Source organism: Malaclemys terrapin, chromosome 6, assembly GCF_027887155.1.
Source record: "Malaclemys terrapin pileata isolate rMalTer1 chromosome 6, rMalTer1.hap1, whole genome shotgun sequence".
Taxonomy (NCBI): Eukaryota; Metazoa; Chordata; order Testudines; family Emydidae; genus Malaclemys; species Malaclemys terrapin.
The window spans coordinates 120,784,685-120,802,966 of record NC_071510.1 but is presented as its reverse complement, the minus strand read 5'-3'; positions in this window follow the sequence as shown (position 1 = coordinate 120,802,966).

The window sequence follows — 18,282 nt, the reverse complement described above, 5'->3', positions numbered from 1 at the left end:
CTATATAATCATGACTGGTGTGGAGAAAGTAAATAAGGAAGTGTTATTTACTCCTCAGAACACAAGAACTAGGGGTCACCAAATGAAATTAATAGGCAGCAGGTTTAAAACAAACAAAAGGACGTATTTCCTCACACAATGCACAGTCAACCTGTGGAACTCCTTGCCAGATGATGTGAAGGCCAAGACTATAACAGGGTTAAAAAAAACTAGGTAAGTTCATGGAGGATAGGTCCATCAATGGCTATTAGCCAGGATGGGCAGGGATGCAAAACCATGCTCTGAAGCAGTGGTTCTCAACCTAGTTACCATTATGGGCCGCATATGCAGCTCTGTGTGTGTGTTATGTGGGCCACAGACACACAATATATATACTACCTGTCTGGCTCTGAGGATGTCACATGGGCCACAGTTGTGTGCATGGGCAGCGGGTTGCATAGGCAGGGGGAGGCGTTGCCTCCCCAAACAGTCAGGCGTGACCCCACCCCCTGCCATGACATTCCCTGCGTGCTGCTGCAACTCCAGTAGTTCTCCCGGCTCCGAGGCCAGCGGCAGCCCCACAGTGCTCTAGGCTGGGGCCATTCGCCACCTGCCTTCCCGTGCTCTGGAGCTGGGGAGGCTGGGGCCGCACACCGCCCTCCCTCCTGCCTCCGGGACTGGGGCCGCCTGCCCTCCTGTGCTCTGGAGCTGGGGCCGCCCTCACAGCACTCCTTTGGGGCTGGGGGGCTAGCTGCGGGACTGGGCAGTGGGCTGGTGGCCATGGTGGGGGGGGCTGGGCTCTGGTGAGGGGAAAGGGGCAGGGCTGGGGCTAGCCTCCCTCAGCAGGCAGTTCATGCGCTGCCCATGGTTGAGTGCTGATTGGGCCACAAGCAGCCCACGGGCTGCTGGTTGAGAACCACATCTCTGAAGTGTCCCTAGCCTCTGTTTGATAGATGCTGGGAATGGGCGACAGGGTGTGGATCACTTGATGATTATCTGTTCTGCTCATTCCCTCTGAAGCACCTGGCATTGGCCTTGGGTTGCCAACTTTCTACTGGCACAAAACCAAACACCCTTGCCCTGCCCCCTGCCCCCTGCCCCGCCCCTTCTCCGAGGCCCCTGCCCATGCCCCACCCCGCCTCCGAGGCCCTGTCCCCCGCCCACTCCATCCCCTTCTCCCTCTGTTGCTCACTCTCACTCACTTGCTCATTTTCACCGGGCTGGCTCAGGGGGTTAGGTTGCCGGAGGGCATGAGGGCCCCGGCTGGGGGTGGCCAGAGATGAGGGATTTGAGGTGCAGAAGGAGGCTCTGGGCTGGGGCTGAGGGGTTCAGAGTGCAGGAGAGGGTCAGGGCTGAAGTGGGGGTTGGGGCGCAGGGGTGTGTAAGGGCTCTGGCTGGAGTGTGGGCTCTGTGGTGTGGCTGGAAATGAGGGGGTTGGGGTACAGGAGGGTGCTCCAGGCTGGGATCGAGGTGTTTGGAGGGCAGAAGGGGGATCAGGGCAGGGGGTTGGGGCCAGGGAGGGGGTCAGGGGTGCAAACTCTGGGCGGCGTTTACCTCAAGCAGCTCCTGGAAGCAGCAGCATGTCCCCACTCCGGCTCCTACGCGGAGGCACGGCCAGGTGTCTCTGCGCGCTGCCCTGTCCACAGGCGCCACCCCTGCAACTCCCATTGGCCGCGGTTCCCAGCCAATGGGAGCTGCAGTGGCAGTGCTTCGGGCGGCGGCAGGGTGCGGCACCCCCAGACTGCCCCAATGAGTAGGAGCTGTGGGGGGACATGCCATCTGCTTCCTGGGAGCTGCGCGGCACAAAGGCTATCAGGGAGCCTGCCAGCCACTCTGTGCGGTGCCGCCAACTGGACAGTCAACAGCCCAGTCAGCGGCGCTGACCAGAGCCACCAGGATCCCTTTTTGACCTGGTGTTCCAGTCAAAAACCGGACACCTTGTCACCCTATATTGACCGCTGTCGGAAGACAGTATACTGGGCTAGATTGATCTTTGGTCTGACCCAGCCTGGCCTTATGGGCAAGCTGCACACGCAGCACCATCCTGATGAGGCCTCAGCTGTTCTAGAGAACTGGATAAAGGTAGTAGAGGGAAAATTCTGCATTCCTTTTACATCCTGTTGTAGCCAATGGCAATTCTGGGTGTGCAAGGAATGCAAGAATGGGCCTTAGAGTGCACTTAAATTGGTTAGAGAAAGTATGCCTTAATTAGTGTTCATGCATTAATCAATACATTTTAGTGAAGTCCTATGAAAATATTAAATAGTGTATAAATGCTAAATATAGTAATCATGCTATTTATATTTAATTTGATGCATAATATCTGTGGATTTATTTATTTAATTTTAATTTTTGTTTATTTAAATGTTTGCACTAGAAGGAAATAAAAAAATCAACTCAGATCCTAATTGTTGTCTAGCCAAAATATAATGTCCGCAGGAGTCAAGATTTCTAATAGATTCCAAAATAAAACAATTATATTTTATATTATACTGATTGGGGCCTCTGGGCACGACTGTAATGCAAATAGCAAAAATAATATTAACTGGTGCTCAGGGATACTGTATAGTTATTGATGTGTAAATGTACAAATTTTTCTCTCTTGCATCCTTCAGTCTTATTGGCTGAGGAGTTCTGTTTGCATAATCACAGTACTTTTATTTCTCAGTAATCATACAGTATGCCAACCCCTTAAGTCTGAATGGTTGATAGCTTTTATTACCCAATCAGAGCACAATGATTTGCATAATCACTGCATTTTGATAGTTGCTAGAGTCATTTTGCTTTGATAGATATAGTGGGTTTGTGCTTAACATATTTGACTGGGACTCAGGCAACACGGATTCCATTATTTTCCCTATCATAGATTTTCGATGTGATCGTGGGCAAGTCACTTGCATCTCTATATAATAGAGGCAAGTACATCCCTGTCTTACAGATACATTGTGAGGATATATTCATTAATGGTTGTGAGGTGATCAGTTACTACAGGGATGGAGCCAGTACAGGTATGGTCAATAGATACTTACAGAATTTTCTAACTGTATGCCTGCCACAAAGACTATTTCTGAGTTCCCTCAGCTTTATTTCCTGAAAACACCTCAGTCTTTGGTACAGCACTTTAGTCCAAGGTATAGTTTTGTGGATTTAAATAATCGTGATATTAATTTAATATTAATTGATTGCCAGATGGAACTGAAAACAAAAGAGATCACTATTTGTCTAAAAGTGTAGAATATCATAAGTTATTAACTTTTCCTTTCTGTAAATTCTTTGTATTAACAATGGAAAATTTGTCACATTTGGAGTGGGGGAATGGGAGGATGAGGTGTGGGTTGCAGAAATAAATCAGTAATGCAAATGTTTGCCAGTTAAAGCCCTGGATCATAAATAATTCCAATTCAGAAAAACAATTAAGCATGTGCTTTACTCCTATTGATGTCAATGGGATTTAAATCCATGCTTTAATTTTAAGCATGGGTTTTTCCTGTCTCACAGCCTAAAATCTTCCCAAATTTCGGCCCTGCTCCTGCAAACAACTTTTGGATGTGTTTAATTGTACACATTAACAATCTCATTGAAGTCAATGTGATTATTCAATTGAGTAAACATAAGCAAGTTTGCAGGACTAAGGCCTTAAATACACCTCTACCTCGATATAACACTGTCCTTGGGAGCCAAAAAATCTTACCGCGTTATAGTGAAACTGGGTTATATCGAACTTGCTTTGATCCACCGGAGTGTGCAGTCCCACCCCCCCACCCCCCCGGAGCACTGCTTTACCGTTTTATATCCGAATTCGTGTTATATCGGGTCGCGTTATATTGGAGTAGAGGTGTATAACTTCTTTATTTTTCAGCTAGATTTTTTAAACTTGGTTCACCAGCATCCTCACTGAGAACTGCAAGTTTAAAATTTTAAAACAAAACAATTTTAGTTATCCAAGGCAAAACAAAAGTTTTTGAATATTTTTAAGCATGAAAAACAGCTATTTCCCATGTTTCTGTAAATAAAATATAGCCAATCTTAATTTTGCCAAACTTTCCACTAAAAACAAAAAATCAACTTTAGGCAGAAAAAAATTCATCCAAAAGTCATTACTATTTTTCATATAATCACAAGTGCTGGAATATAGTGGTCTAGAATGGGAGTGCCTTCTGTATTCAGCTATAACTTATAGCATCCTGGTAACAATTCTATAATGAAATACAGATAAATATCAAGGGTCAAAAGCATTTTCTAATAACCACTGTCAACAAGAACCATTTCCTGTGTTATATCCCTGTGAAACCCAACTTATAAATAAATACTAACCCCATTGAAGTATGGTACTACAAAAATAGTTTTTTAAAAATAAGAATACAAGTTATAGCTTGATATTTTTACCCCATAAATAAGATGTATTTCCACAGAGCAGCTGCTATAAAGCTCACATAAATTTGACATGATTTTCATCTTTCTAAAATCCATTATGGCAACTTAACAACCACACAAGTCTTATATTTGAATCATCACATTACCGTGGTTGAAAAGAAAACCAGAGTTGCTTGCATTAAAGAGGAAAACATATTTTTGACTCAATGGGAATGTTACCTTTCATCACAGTAGATTTCTGTGGTACAATCTGAAGAGTGTAGTCAATCATCATAAAGGAGAGTTTGAGACCACTTTACAAATGCCAAAGGCTTACCACTCCGGCTGGAGAAGTATTTTGAAGTCCTGATACTTTTCCATGATTTTAGCTTTGCTCTCGTTCATTTATTATTATTCTGTAGTGTCAGAAGTTTACAGAATACAATGCACTGGGCATTGATGGTGTTAGCATCTTTCAGGAGGCACTCAGCACCTTTCAGGATTGGGTCCTTTGACAGCATCCATTTTATCAGGTTTCAGAGTGGTAGCCGTGTTAGTCTGTATCAGCAAAAACAATGAGGAGTCCTTGTGGCACCTTAGAGACTAACCAATTTATTTGGGCAAAAGCTTTCGTGGGCTAGAACCCACTTCACAGGAAGGTTTGGAATTTGTGATATAATACCTAAAGAAGACCTGATAAGAGGCTGCAAAAATGTTAATGGATGTTATAAAGAAGATGGTGGCGATCAATTGTTCTCCATGTCTGTGAAGGTGGGACTAGAAATAATCAGCACAGTCTGCAGCATGGGAGAGTTAGGTTCATAGAATCATAGAAGATTAGGGTTGGAAGAGACTTCAGGAGGTCATCTAGTCCAACCCCCTGCTCAAAGAAGGACCAACCCCAACTAAATCATCCCAGCCAGGACTTTGTCAAGCTGGGCCTTAAAAACCTCTAAGGATGGAGATTCCACCACCTCCATAGGCAACCCATTCCAGTGCTTCACCACCCTCTTAGTGAAATAGTGTTCCTAATATCCAACCTAGACTTCTCCCACTGCAACTTGAGACCATTGCTCCTTGTTCTGTCATCTCCCACCACTGAAAACAGCTGAGCTCCATCCTCTTTGGAAATCCCCCTTCCCCCCATTCGGGTAGTTGCAGGCTGCTATCAAACCCCCTCCTCCCCACTCTTCTCTTCTGCAGACTAAACAAGCCCAGTTCCCTCAGCCTCTCCTTGTAAGTCATGTGCCTCAGCCCCCAACCATTTTTGTTGTCCTCCCCTGGACTCTCTCCAATTTGTCCACATCCTTCCTGTAGTGGGGGGCCCCAAACTGGACTCCATAATCCAGATGTGGCCTCACCTGTGCTGAATAGAGGGGAATAATCACTTCTCTCGATCTGCTGGCAATGCTCCTACTATTAGGCTCCTACTACTGGGTTAGATATTAGAAATTTTTTCTAACTTTATGGATAGTTAAGTACTGCAATAGGCTGCCAAGGGAGGTTGTGGAATCCCCATCATTGGAGGCTTTTAAGAACAGGTTGGACAAACACCGGTCAGGGATGTTCTAGATTTACTTGGTCCTTCCTCAGCACAGGACTAGATGACCCTTTGAGATCCCTTCCAGCCCTACATTTCTATTTTTCTATGACTCTACGAATTTATTACACATTTGTGGTAACTTTTCTGCCCTGATCCAAAGCCCGTTTCAGTCAATGGAAAGATATTCTAACAAAACCCAACACTTTTTTATTTCTTTAAACCTACAGTTTGTTAATGGACATGATTCTTCCACACCTGCTTTGCCAGTGAAGTTTAGAAACTCTATAGTCCAGAGCTAATCAGCCTGCAAATTGTCCACCCTAGATGTACAGTTATGTCAGGGAACCTGGTTCAAAATGCTTGTTCTCTAACCTAGGATCTGATCCTACAGTCGGATCCTTACAAATGGATATTTGCCCTGTTGCAGAGTACGGTACAGGATCAGGGCCACAGTTCCAAACCTGAGGCCTGATTCTCCTCTCACTTACACTAACGTAAGTCAGGAGTAACTGCACTTGAGTCAATGGAGTTAAATTGGTATATGTGTGAGAAGAACCAGGTTCCATGGTTCCATTTTGTACTGCAGATAACATTTTAACTGTGTTTCACTAGCTAAAGCTTTTATTGTCACTTAGCTATTCACACCTATTGGACTGCATTATTAATAAAGTTAAAAATACAGTACATATTTTGAAAGTTTCACAGCCTTTTCCCCATTGAAGTTAATGGGGATTTGGAATGTGCAGAATTTTCAATATTTTGCCAAATGTATGTAGGAGAAAAACCTCAAGTAGAAAAATCGTTATTTTTATTTGAATACTGTGTATGTCAGAGACATTGACAGCCCTATTATGTTCTTGATTACTGTAGTTGTAGGTATCTATAAATCCCTCACCATTACTGTAGTATTTGAGTCCATCAGCGTCTTTAATGTATTTGTCTTCACAACACCTGGTAAGATATTAAAATCAATGGGAGTTAACAAGTGTAATAGAGATCAAAATGTAGTACATTATTTTGAGGGCTTCTGATTTCACATTTTAACTGATAAACATTGATAAAACACCCCCCATACAAAATTGTTTATCTAGTAAACACCGGAAAAGAACTGGAAATGGTTACTTGTATCTGTAGGCTTATCTACACCGAGCAGTAATGCGGACTTCAGGAGTGTGATTTCTAATGCACGCTAATGTATTGCACACTCATAGGCCCATGGAAACCCTTGTTGGTGTGCACTAAAACTTCTCTAATGTGTTTTAACATAGTGCTGTTTGAAACCGTACTACATTAAAGCACACTGGGCAACATTAACAAGAGATTGTTCATTACAGCATATACTACTGTAGTGAATCATGTATATAATATACATGCACCACAATAGCATAACTGGCAAGGGAAAGCTACAAGAATAGCTGGGTGAATACAAGAGGTCAAAGTGCAGCCAGATGTAACAGAAAAACATGAAAGGTGACTGGAGAATTAAGTCACGTAGACATGGAGGCTTAAGGATAAAAGAGTTGAGTCATATATCCTTCTGTTGCCTGATCTTTAGATTATGTATTAATTATATTGATTACTTAAGAATCCCTAGTTATCACTTTGAGGGTTGCCAGGTTCTTGCCCCAAGATCAGGCCCAGTACTATTCAAATTATTATATAGCTGGGAACCCCAATGTGGACAGTTGCAACACCCACATTATAGGAATTCTTTTATATTTACAACTATAGTTTATTAATACATTTAGCACAGTCACAAACACCCCAACTTAGTACGATAGATAGAAATACTACAGAATGTACATCTGCACGTCCATATACTCACACCATCTCCTGTAGAACAACCTGAAATGTTAGCCATCACCTTCCTCATCACCATCACCTTTCCCATCATCACCAGTGGCCATCATTCTGGCACCTCCCAAGGACTACATCTCTCTCTCCTACCGCTCCTAGGCTGGGATGCCACTTTTATAAAATTTTATGCTGATGCCGCTATGTTTCATGCATATTCAGTAGGGGATTTCCCCCCTTTTCCTTATTTGTATTTCCTCACTTACTAACGTTGGAGTGTCTTTTTCCTGTCGGTTAGTATATCAATGATCTCAACTTATTATCATATAAGTTAATTCGTTACCATGGCCCTTTTGTGATTAGATATCACATTTGTTATTTCTGTCCTAACTGGTTATTTCAGTTCTTTTCAAGTTCCAAGTTGTGGTGTACCTGTTAAGTTTAAAAGGGAATGAATTTAGGAAAGCCCCTATGCCAGCCTGCTTTAATGCACCCTCTATGTTAAAGGTCGCAGCCATACATAGAATCATAGAATATCAGTGTTGGAAGGGACCTCAGGAGGTCATCTAGTCCAACCCCCTGCTCAAAGCAGGACCAATCCCCAACTAAATCAAAATCCCCAACTAAATCAACATATTAACATAGACCTTATGCTTTTGCTCATCACCATCTATTTAGGTGAAAGGTCCCAAACATATGTATGCTAACTTTGCCTTAGCTCAACATACAGGATGTGGCCTGCAGGTCCCTTGTGTTACAGCCAAAATATACTCTAATATAAACTTATAAATCTATTATAATAAAACCAATAATGAAACCCATAAGAAAATAAGAAACATAAGAAAAGATATATAGGCAAGCAAGCAGGGTAGCCTTAGATGTATCTTATGTACGTAATTTCGTTGCCAGGGCACGTCTGTGGTTCATTCATGTACCTGTGGTCAGAATTTCCCCTTAAATTCTATTTTCAGCTCCCCAAATACTTGGGGTTTTTCATTGGGCTGTTTATCTGTACAAAGTTTATCTATTCAAAGTTTATAGGCCTCAAGCCTTATGCTAACTTGCTGAAACTAATGTCTTACAGGATACAGGCCTGTAGGTTTCTTGCATTACTGCTGAATATAATGCAAAGCAGTAAATATAATAAAGGCAAGCTACACTTCCATTGATACACACGTGCAACTCCCATTAGTGTTAATGGAAGTTAAATGCATGCATCGAGGAGAGACCAAACCCCTAGGAAAGGCTAGATCCATCCAGAAAATATGATAGCAGAAAGATTGAAAAGATCAGTCAAATTTTATGATTTAAAGCTTTACTTTTTCTAAAAAAATTGTGCTGAGAATAGCAACCAAATGTCCAGATGCCAATGTTAGATGGACAGTACACGTTGCTGCATATCTCTAATTCTGCTGTTACCACTTACACTGTGTAACACGGCCATATAGCACTTCAGAGTGACAATGGATATAGCACTCAGATTCTCCTGCTCTAAAAGCACAGGCCTTGACTACTTGCCATAAAGGAGAATCTTCTTTAGTATAGGGCCCCTGGCACACAGATGAACCGTACTGTCTTGCCAGTAAATGGTAATGGTACACACACTAGACACATTTAAGTAATTTCATCCAAGGACTGCGAAACATGTTTTTAATATTTAATTGGCTGAGCCTTACCACACTCCTGCAAGGTAGAGAAGTATTCTTATGTCCATTTTACAGATGGGTAAATAGAGTCACAGAGCCTTCCCTGGGTCACACAATGTGTCTGTTGCAGAGCCAAAATTAGTAACCAGAAGCTCTGACTCTGAGTTAATTGTTTCAAGTACTGAACCAAACTCTCCGGTTCTGTATATGTGATAATGCCTCGTACCTTCAAATTAACTAGTGCCTGGGAGGTTCCCCTTTGTTAATTCTATGGATGAAAGACCTTTGCCATCTCTGTGCCCACAAGCTGTAGACAGGCTGTCACTTATGCCTTGTCCTGCTGTCTCCAAAAGACCATAGATCCATTCCCTTCAAAAACACTGGCTACTAGACTTCCTCAGTTATAATAGTTAAAAAAAATTAACTTAGATTATTAAAGAAAGGACATTGGAAATTTAAGAGTAAAGGAAAAAAATAAACAGAGTTAAATATTTTAAACTGATATGTCTGGCATTTCCTAGTTGGTGTGTGCTTGACTTTGCAACCTTAACATTCTTTTAATGCCATTTTTGTGTATACTATATATGTAAGTTTATCTACTACCCCACATGCTATTGTTATTTATTTGTATTATGGTAGTGCCTACAGGTACCCCAGTCCAGGGCCCCCTTGTGCCAGGTACTGTACAGACACTTTGCAGACTAGACAGTCTCTTTCCCAGTCTTGGTGTGAGGGATGTTACAACCGACGAACAAAGCAGACAAATGGGGTGAAAAAGTGGGGAGGATGAGATAGCAATATGAACCGAGTTTATCAGAGAAGTGGAAGTCTCAGCTCATACTTGCCTAGCCAATGACAAACAGCAGGGATTTGAAGGCATCACAGCAGCAGTGGGTTTTAAGGAGGATATAGTGGTGGCTTTACAAATTTTGGCAGGGAGCTTTTCCCATGCATAGTGGGCAGCCTGGGAGAAAGAACAGAGGCGCTTGGGAGAAAAGCAGATGGTGGTGGTGGGGTGATTGAGACTGGCAGAGCGAAAGCAAGGAACAGCTCAATAAGTCAGGAGATCTGAGAGATGAAGCTGGGTAAATGTGAAAGGTCTTAAAGGCAAAGACGAGAAGTTTGTGTGTGGTGCAGTGGAGATGCAAAGACGGGAGTGATGTGCTCAGAGCAACGACCCTGGAAAATGATCCCAGCAGCAATATTTTGAATGGGCTCAAGTGTGCGTTTGTGTGTGGGGCAATATGGCTGAGTTTTTAAACCGCCTAAGCTGTGTCTGAGTCCACACCATAGTGTGTGCCATGCTGCTGGGATAGAATGTCTCTTTAGAAACTAAGTCAGACATAGTTCACCTCCCTTTTGATTGAAATCAATAGGAGTTAGGCACCAAAATACCTTTGAGGATCTGGGCCTCAGTTTCTGAGGGATAAATAGAGAGGGGACACAACAGTGATCTAATGTAGGGTTTGACTTAGCCCTTATGGGGCACGCAATGGGTCTGCACTCAAACCTGGAAACCTCCCACAATGTGTGGGGATTTCATTATGGAAGCCCTACATCTATGAGCAAGTTCTGGATCTCCAGTGCCCTCCTGGTAGAATGGTTCCACTGGAGCCATGTTGTGAGGGCTTCTCCAGCTAATGGCTGCCCACAGCAACACCCCCAAATGGGGGCTTCACACCATGGAGATGAGGGCACGGAAAGGTAAACTAAACCCCAGGTTTTGTTACTATCCACCTTGATTTCCACAGGGGCTGGGATGTGTGGAAATGCACAATTTGAAAACGTTTTGTTAGTTTCTTCCATGAGGTGATCATGCTGGGGATGAGGCCTCCCATTTGGAGAAAGCAATGTACCCTGGTGTCACCAGTTCCACACATTGAATTCGAGCCAAGGAAATGGTCAAAGACAAAGGTCACTGACACTGATGATTACAGCCACATAAAGGGCGAGCTGCTGTCAATTAGTAATTAATACTTTTCTCTGAGTATGCACAGGCCTTCGGGATCCTGAGGAGTGTTGGTGCAACAGAGCCACTGGGCATGATAAGATCCTTCCTGCGAATACTTCTGCAGAGGTTCTCTGTGCCACCTCCTCAAGAGCCCACCTTCCCAGTCCCAGGGTATGTGTTGCAGGCTATCCAGAGCAGGCCATAGTGGGAAGGGATGTGCCAGGGGCATCCTGTGCCCCTGCAGTGACACACAGAGAAGCCAGTGAGACAGGAACACAAGATAGGACTACCCTAGCCTGGGCCAAGGGCCCCACTTGACCACAAAAGTCTCTGTGTCAGCTCAGGAATTAATCTAGCTCCTTGTAACTACCACCCGGATAGAGAAGACCTCATGGATATTTCATCCTTAACAAGCTGGTGTCATACCGTCTCAGACAAAGCTTTATTAACTGGGAGCATAGTTCATTTGTACACTGGAGGTCACAGGGATCAGTTTAAAGATTAATAGAGCATATTAGAATCATAAATATAGACAGATAGATTAAAAAAATAGACGGTCTGGCAATGCCTGACTGTACTAAGGCAATGCATGGAGGTGCTGATGCCTGAGAGCACAACAACAGATTGGCCCAGCTATGCTCAATGAGAAACCATACATAGGAGATTTAGAATGTGGCTCAAAAGTGTGGGAATAATGCATTAGAGTCAGAAGGAAGGAGAAGCCTTTGGGGAGGGTCAGGAAAATTTCAAAAAGTTCCCTTTGCATATTTTCCTGTGAAATGTCCCGCTGAAGGGGGAAGGGAATAGATCTCAGCAGAATTTGCCAGCCAGAGCTAAGGCCTTCAGACTGGGACCAGAGGGAAGTGATATTCAAGCTCTAAGGTGCAGGAGACATCTGCTTAGTTCCTATCCTCCTTCTGCCTCCAGCAGTACTGGTGTCCTGAAGAAGACCTGCTGCCATTGGCTGGGTCCCTCTGTGGCAGCTCAGGTGCAGCTCTGGTGGCTAACTAGCTAGTGTGAATACTGTATTAACTCCAAGGCAGAGTTCTGTGCACTAATCCTACAAGAATTGATACTACAAAGTGGAGCCAGGCTCCCAGATCCCAAAACTCTCTAGCACTGCGACAAGTTGAACCCTAGTAGACACCTCTAGAGAGTGGGGGACAGTTCAGCAAAGGAGAGCTTGCATTTACATTTGTGGAGGGAATGATCCATCCTTGGGTTTCCTTCAATAATATTTTTATACTTCTATTTATACAGCTATTGACAGAGATACTGTACATACATACATATATATCACAAAGAAAGTTGGAATCTGTTCTTCATCACTGGAAAGAATCTGCATTTTTCAATCCTGCAATGTTGCAAGTTCGCATTCCAATGTCTCAACATTTTGCCCTTACGACAAAGGAAATGAAGATGGCTTGTGTTAAGCAACGAACAGACTTCACTTTGCTCATGTATATCCCAGAGCTTTCCAGGCATTTTCCTCTCCGAATGAAAACTTCGCTGTTGGGAGAAACCTTGGTGTCACCATTGCTTTGGCGAGGTGTCGGGGGGTGTACTAGAGGATGTGAATGAAGAGTAAGGTAGCACTCAACTGGACAATTTATTTTCAGAGTTGGGAAAGCTCCTTGGGTAGAGTTTCCTGTTCTGAGAAGTAGTTTATATACGCAGGACCAGTAAAATCCACTGTTGAAATCTTGTCACAACTATTGTGCTTCATTGTAACATTTGCCAGAACCACTTCTGTTGTACTAGGATCGTTGGAAGAACAGCAACATTTACCTTGCCTGGAACAATAAAAATAGAAGAAAACAAACATTAGCTACTAGATAAGTGTTGGGCTTGGACACTTCCACAATCTAATTCATAATATTTTCTAACTTCAGTGAATAAGAACATGCAACTGTGAAATGCACGTTTTAGGAAAGGAAGAATCTTGAGACATCTCTGGCTTACATATAATTCTGGACATGACCATCAACAATGCTGTTTCTCTTTTATTTTTCTACCTCATAGTATAATAACAGACCCACTGGCTCCACCCCTCTCCTATCCAACTTAAAGATGGTCAAAGTTTTTGGTTCGAAAGAGCTGATTTTTTTGTTTTGTTTTGTTTTTCTAGAAAGAAAACAGCTTTTTAAAAATATATGTAAATGCACATTTCTGTGGAAAATAAAAAAACCCCCGAAAACACCAAAAAAATTCAGCTATATACAACAAAATTGTTTTCTGGGTTTTCTGTTATTCAACAATAAAAACCCAATACATTTCCGAGAAAAAAAATCAACAAAAATGAGAAAACAAAAACAAATAAAAACAATTAAAAATACTTTAATTAAAAATTTTCACACACAAAGTTTTTCAACCAGCTTTTGTTCATACACTGTTGCATGGGGGCATAGGAGGCTCTATAAAGTTATGCTCCATGGACTACAGAGTGTTAGCAAAGTCTGAGCATGGGCTCCCCAAATCCTGCCTTTGCCCAGTGCATAGTGGAGCATTGCATTTTATATCTGCAGGACTTTAACTGGTGTCCTTAAACATCCTTAGTAACACTGACTGGATAAAGTGGTAATACTTACTTTCTGAGAACTTTCACTGCAAAAACAATCACAGCCAACAGTAACATACTTCCACTGATAGACACCATGATGATCTCATATATTGCGTTAGAAGGACCTGGCAGCGTATAAAAAGCATGGATGAGTTTTGCAACCAAACAAAAGCCTTAAAATGTGCAGCTCTTTGTGTCATGGTCCCAGGATGATTACGTTTATTATTAATTTATTATTATTGATTATTATTTTAAATGGGAAATTCTCCAGTTTATTGTGGAGCTGGGATTTTAACAACATTGCAGCCCATGGATTGAAGGGCTCATAATTTCAGAGGGTAAGGCGGGCATTTAAAAGCATACTTTGCCGATTTGTGCCACCTTTCATTCAAGATCTCAAAGTGCTTTACAGCTGAATGAATTACTTCACTACTGAAATAAGTAGTTCAATATCTGTTTTTTACAGTTGTCATAGAGCAGTGAAGTGACCTGCCCAGGGTCAGACAGAAAGTCAGTTGCAGAGCTGGGAGTAACCCAGCTTCCCAGATTATATTCTAACCATCAGACCATGCAGCCTCTTCACATGTGCATTACTGGGTAATTTCAGCCTTGGTTTATCAATCTAAGTATCAGCTCCCTTCATTGTTAACTCATTTCTTTGTGAGTATGAAAGGTACCATAGAGAACCAAACATGCTTCTGTTTAGAGGATGGTTAGTCATAGAGAGAAGTAAAAACCCAGTGGACCAAGCGGCCTCTTCTTGTACAACAGCAGTAGCTAGGAGGAAATTGCAGAGAGCAGATGGTGGCATGCCCAGGCCCTAGGGGCTCTTTCCCCAGGAGCAGCCAACCAGCACCAGCTATGGTTGAGGTCTCACAGTGTATATCATCTCCATGAGCCTCTCCTCTTGGGTCTGAGAGCTGGGGCACCAGGCTGGTGACCTCCTCTCCCCCTCTCTCCACAGGGAAGAGCTGTTGCAGCTTCCTGATATCACTCATTCAGCTCTGACAAGTGGTCTCTGGAATTCTCCCTTCCCTCCATATTTGCTGTATTGCCATTGGTTGTTGGACCCCTTTCATCCTGATCCTCTTCTGCCACTACAGACCATAGCTCTTCAACCTCACTTTCCGCCCATTTGGCTCTTTGGGCCTCATCCAAAGCTCACTGAAATCAATGGGAGTGTTTCCATTTACTTCAATGGGCTTTGAATCAGGCCCCTGGTCTTCTTCCTTATCCTGTTCCCTGCTCCTCCCGTTCCAACAATCCCTTCTTCTCTCCCACCCATCCCATAAAAATCCCAAAAGACCTGGGGCTAAGGTGCCGAGTGCCTGTCTCGCCAATCACTCCGCCCACACGTTGTATCCCTTTTGTCTATTTAAATTTCAAGCCCTTTGGGGCAGAGACCATGCCTGTCTACGTGTTTGTTCAACATCTAACTCAATGGGGCCCTGATACTTTTAGTAAAGCGGTCATGGGAGGGTTAACTGGGCTTCCCAACGTATTATGTGACGGAGCCCTGGTTCACCCTTTCTTTACTTCCCATTTTAGTCAGTGGGAGTGTCCCCCCTCCCACACACTCTTTTGTGATGCAGTTAAATAAAGCAGCAAATTTCCAGCCTGCAGTCCTGTGAGTGGACTTATTTTTGTTACACTGAGTGGTCCCATATACAAATAGTGACTGCAGCCTTTGAGCAATACTAATGCATAATAATAATTGGAAGGTCTTATGAGAACAGCTTAGAAAAGTAAGGCACCTGCATGCTTGAGAACCATTGTGCCATGAAGTGTCTTGTCACCATCACTGGCCATGCTGCAAAACAAAATCAAACAGGAGAGTCAGACCATGCGCTATTGTTGAAATTCAGTCCATCTGTCCTAGGTAATTATACAGCATCTGAGCACACCACCAGCCTTAACGTATTTATCCTCATAACACCCATGTGTGACAGGGAAGTATTGCTCTTCCCATTTTACAGATGGGGAACTGAGGCACAGAGAGGCTATGTGACTTGCCCACAGTCACACAGGAAGTCTGTGGTAGAGAAGGGAATTGAATCCTGTTCTCTTGAGGCCTAAGCTATCACCCAACACTGGGCCATCTCTTTTGTTAACTCCCCCGTAGTTGATGCCTAACTCCTTTAGGCTCCTTTAACAATCTCAGGCCTTGTCTACACTACAAAGTTTTGTTGACAAAAGGCAGCTTTTGTTGACAAAACAATGGATGCGTACACACTGCAACGGGACTTTTGGTGGCAAAAGCCCTATTTTGGTGACAAAATAAAACCGCCCTGACGAGAGACATAAAGCTTTTTGTGCAAAATTTTTGTCGACAAAGTGCCAGTGTAGACACCACGCTTGATTTTATCGCTTTAATTGGCCTCCAGGAGGTGTCCCATAATGCCCAGTCTGACGGTTCTGGTGAGCAGTTTGAACTCCACTGCCCTGCAGCCAGATTAAACGACCATCCGCCCCTCCCCCTTAGAAGCCTTGGGAATTTTTGAAATTCCATTTCCTGCTGGCTCGGCATGGAGAGGTCTCATTGCCTCTTCCCAGGTGACCATGGCAGGTTATAAATGCTTTTCTGCTTGGACCACTGCAGAGCTGCTGGATCTGCTCAGTATATGGGGAGGGGAGGCTCTGCAGTCCCAGCTGCACTTGAACCATAGGAATTTTGATACCTACAGGCAGATTTCTCTCGAGGCTTGTGCGAAAAGGGCTATGATCGGGACATGCTGCAGTGCAGAGCGGGGATAAAGGAGCTGAGGCAGGCATACCATAAGGCGAGGGAGGCAAACCGTCGCGCCGGTGCTGCGCCTATGACATGCCAGTTCTGTAAGGAGCTGGACGCTATCTTCAGTGGAGACCCCACCTCCACCGCCAAGAGCCCCGTGAATACTTTGGTGGGCCTGGAGGCAGTGGAAAGAGGACCCAACCCAGAGGACAAAGTCATTGATGAAGAGGTGGAGTTAGATGACAACGTGGGGCTCCCGGCTGGGTTGCCCGATGGGGCAGGCAGCCAGGAACTGTTCACCACTCTGGAGGTGTTTAGCCAGTCTCAACAGTTGCTCTCCAGAGAGCAAGAGGAGATGCCTGATAAGTGTCTGTGGTCTGTGTAGTGCGGAGGTGGGTTCAGGGCACAGAAATGTGGAAGGCTGGCTGTCTTTCTGTGAGCTGGACATTTCCCTGTGTAGCTAATCAGTACAGCAGAACAGGGTTTTGATGCAGGCCGAGATCTCACAGGAATCCTCCAGAGAGATCTCTAGGAAAGTTTTCTGGAGGTACTCGGTAATCCTCTGCCAAAGGTTCCTGGGCAGAGCTGCTTTGTTCCTTCCCCCATTACATGAAACTTTCCCATGCCATTCGGCAATACTTATGCAGGTACCAAAGCGGCACACAGGCGAGCAGCAGCATAGGGTCTAGGGTGGAAGCCACAAGCATGTAGTAGATGTACCCTCACTTCCCTGCTTACCCTCAGCAGTGAGATGTCTGCTACAATGACCCCCACGTATGGAAAAGTGTGGGAGAATTTTATAATTTTTTCCCTAGTCGGCTGCACCGCAACCCATGCAGAGTGCACTTGTCCCCATGTAGAGCGCCCCTCCCTCCAGTCAACACTCACCATGCTTTGGGTGTTCGCAGAGATGTGTGCTTGCCAAGGGTCAATGAGAAAGTGATTGTTATGTTACAAAAGGTGTATTTTACTGAAATGTTTCAGTGCTATGCATGAATTTAACAATCGTGCTTCTGTGCATTGTTCCTTGTGCTTCAGCAGATGTGGCCTTCAGGAACACCGGCCAAGTGTCTCCACTAGATAAGAAAGTGCCCAAGATGGAGCAAAGAAGACATGTTCTGGGAGGTACTGCACTTTTCCAATCCAGAGAAAAGGGAACGCAAGGAGTGGAGGGAATCCGAAAGGCAGGACAGAAAAGAAAATCAGGAGTTTGTTAAGGACACTACTGAGTGGATGATTAAAGTAATGGAGGAGCAAACGCAGATGCTGAAGTCCTTAATAATGCTATCGACTCAGCAGATGCCTGCCTGCCCTCCCCTGCAGCACATTCAGAACTCTTTTCCATGCCCCTCCCAACTCCACCTGCACAGTCCTTTCCACTTGCCGGGACTTCTCGGTTTCACCTTCACTCCACCCCCTTGGACAACTTTCACAATGATACCAGGACCTACACACAGCTCTGAAAGTCTGCCCTTGCCTGGTGCCTCTTTCCCACCAAGCATCTTTGTGTGTGAGAGAGTTGTTTCTTGTGCAATAAAAACAATAAAAACAATAAAAGTTTTTGAATGGTAACTCATCTTTATTTGTTTCCTACAAATTGAGATAGCAGACACTACCAATACATACACAGGCAGTTTAATCATATGTTCACTGGAATGTAAGGCCCCAAATGTCACCATTGCTTCCTAGGAAAACTACATGTAATATAACATTGCAGCACCAATC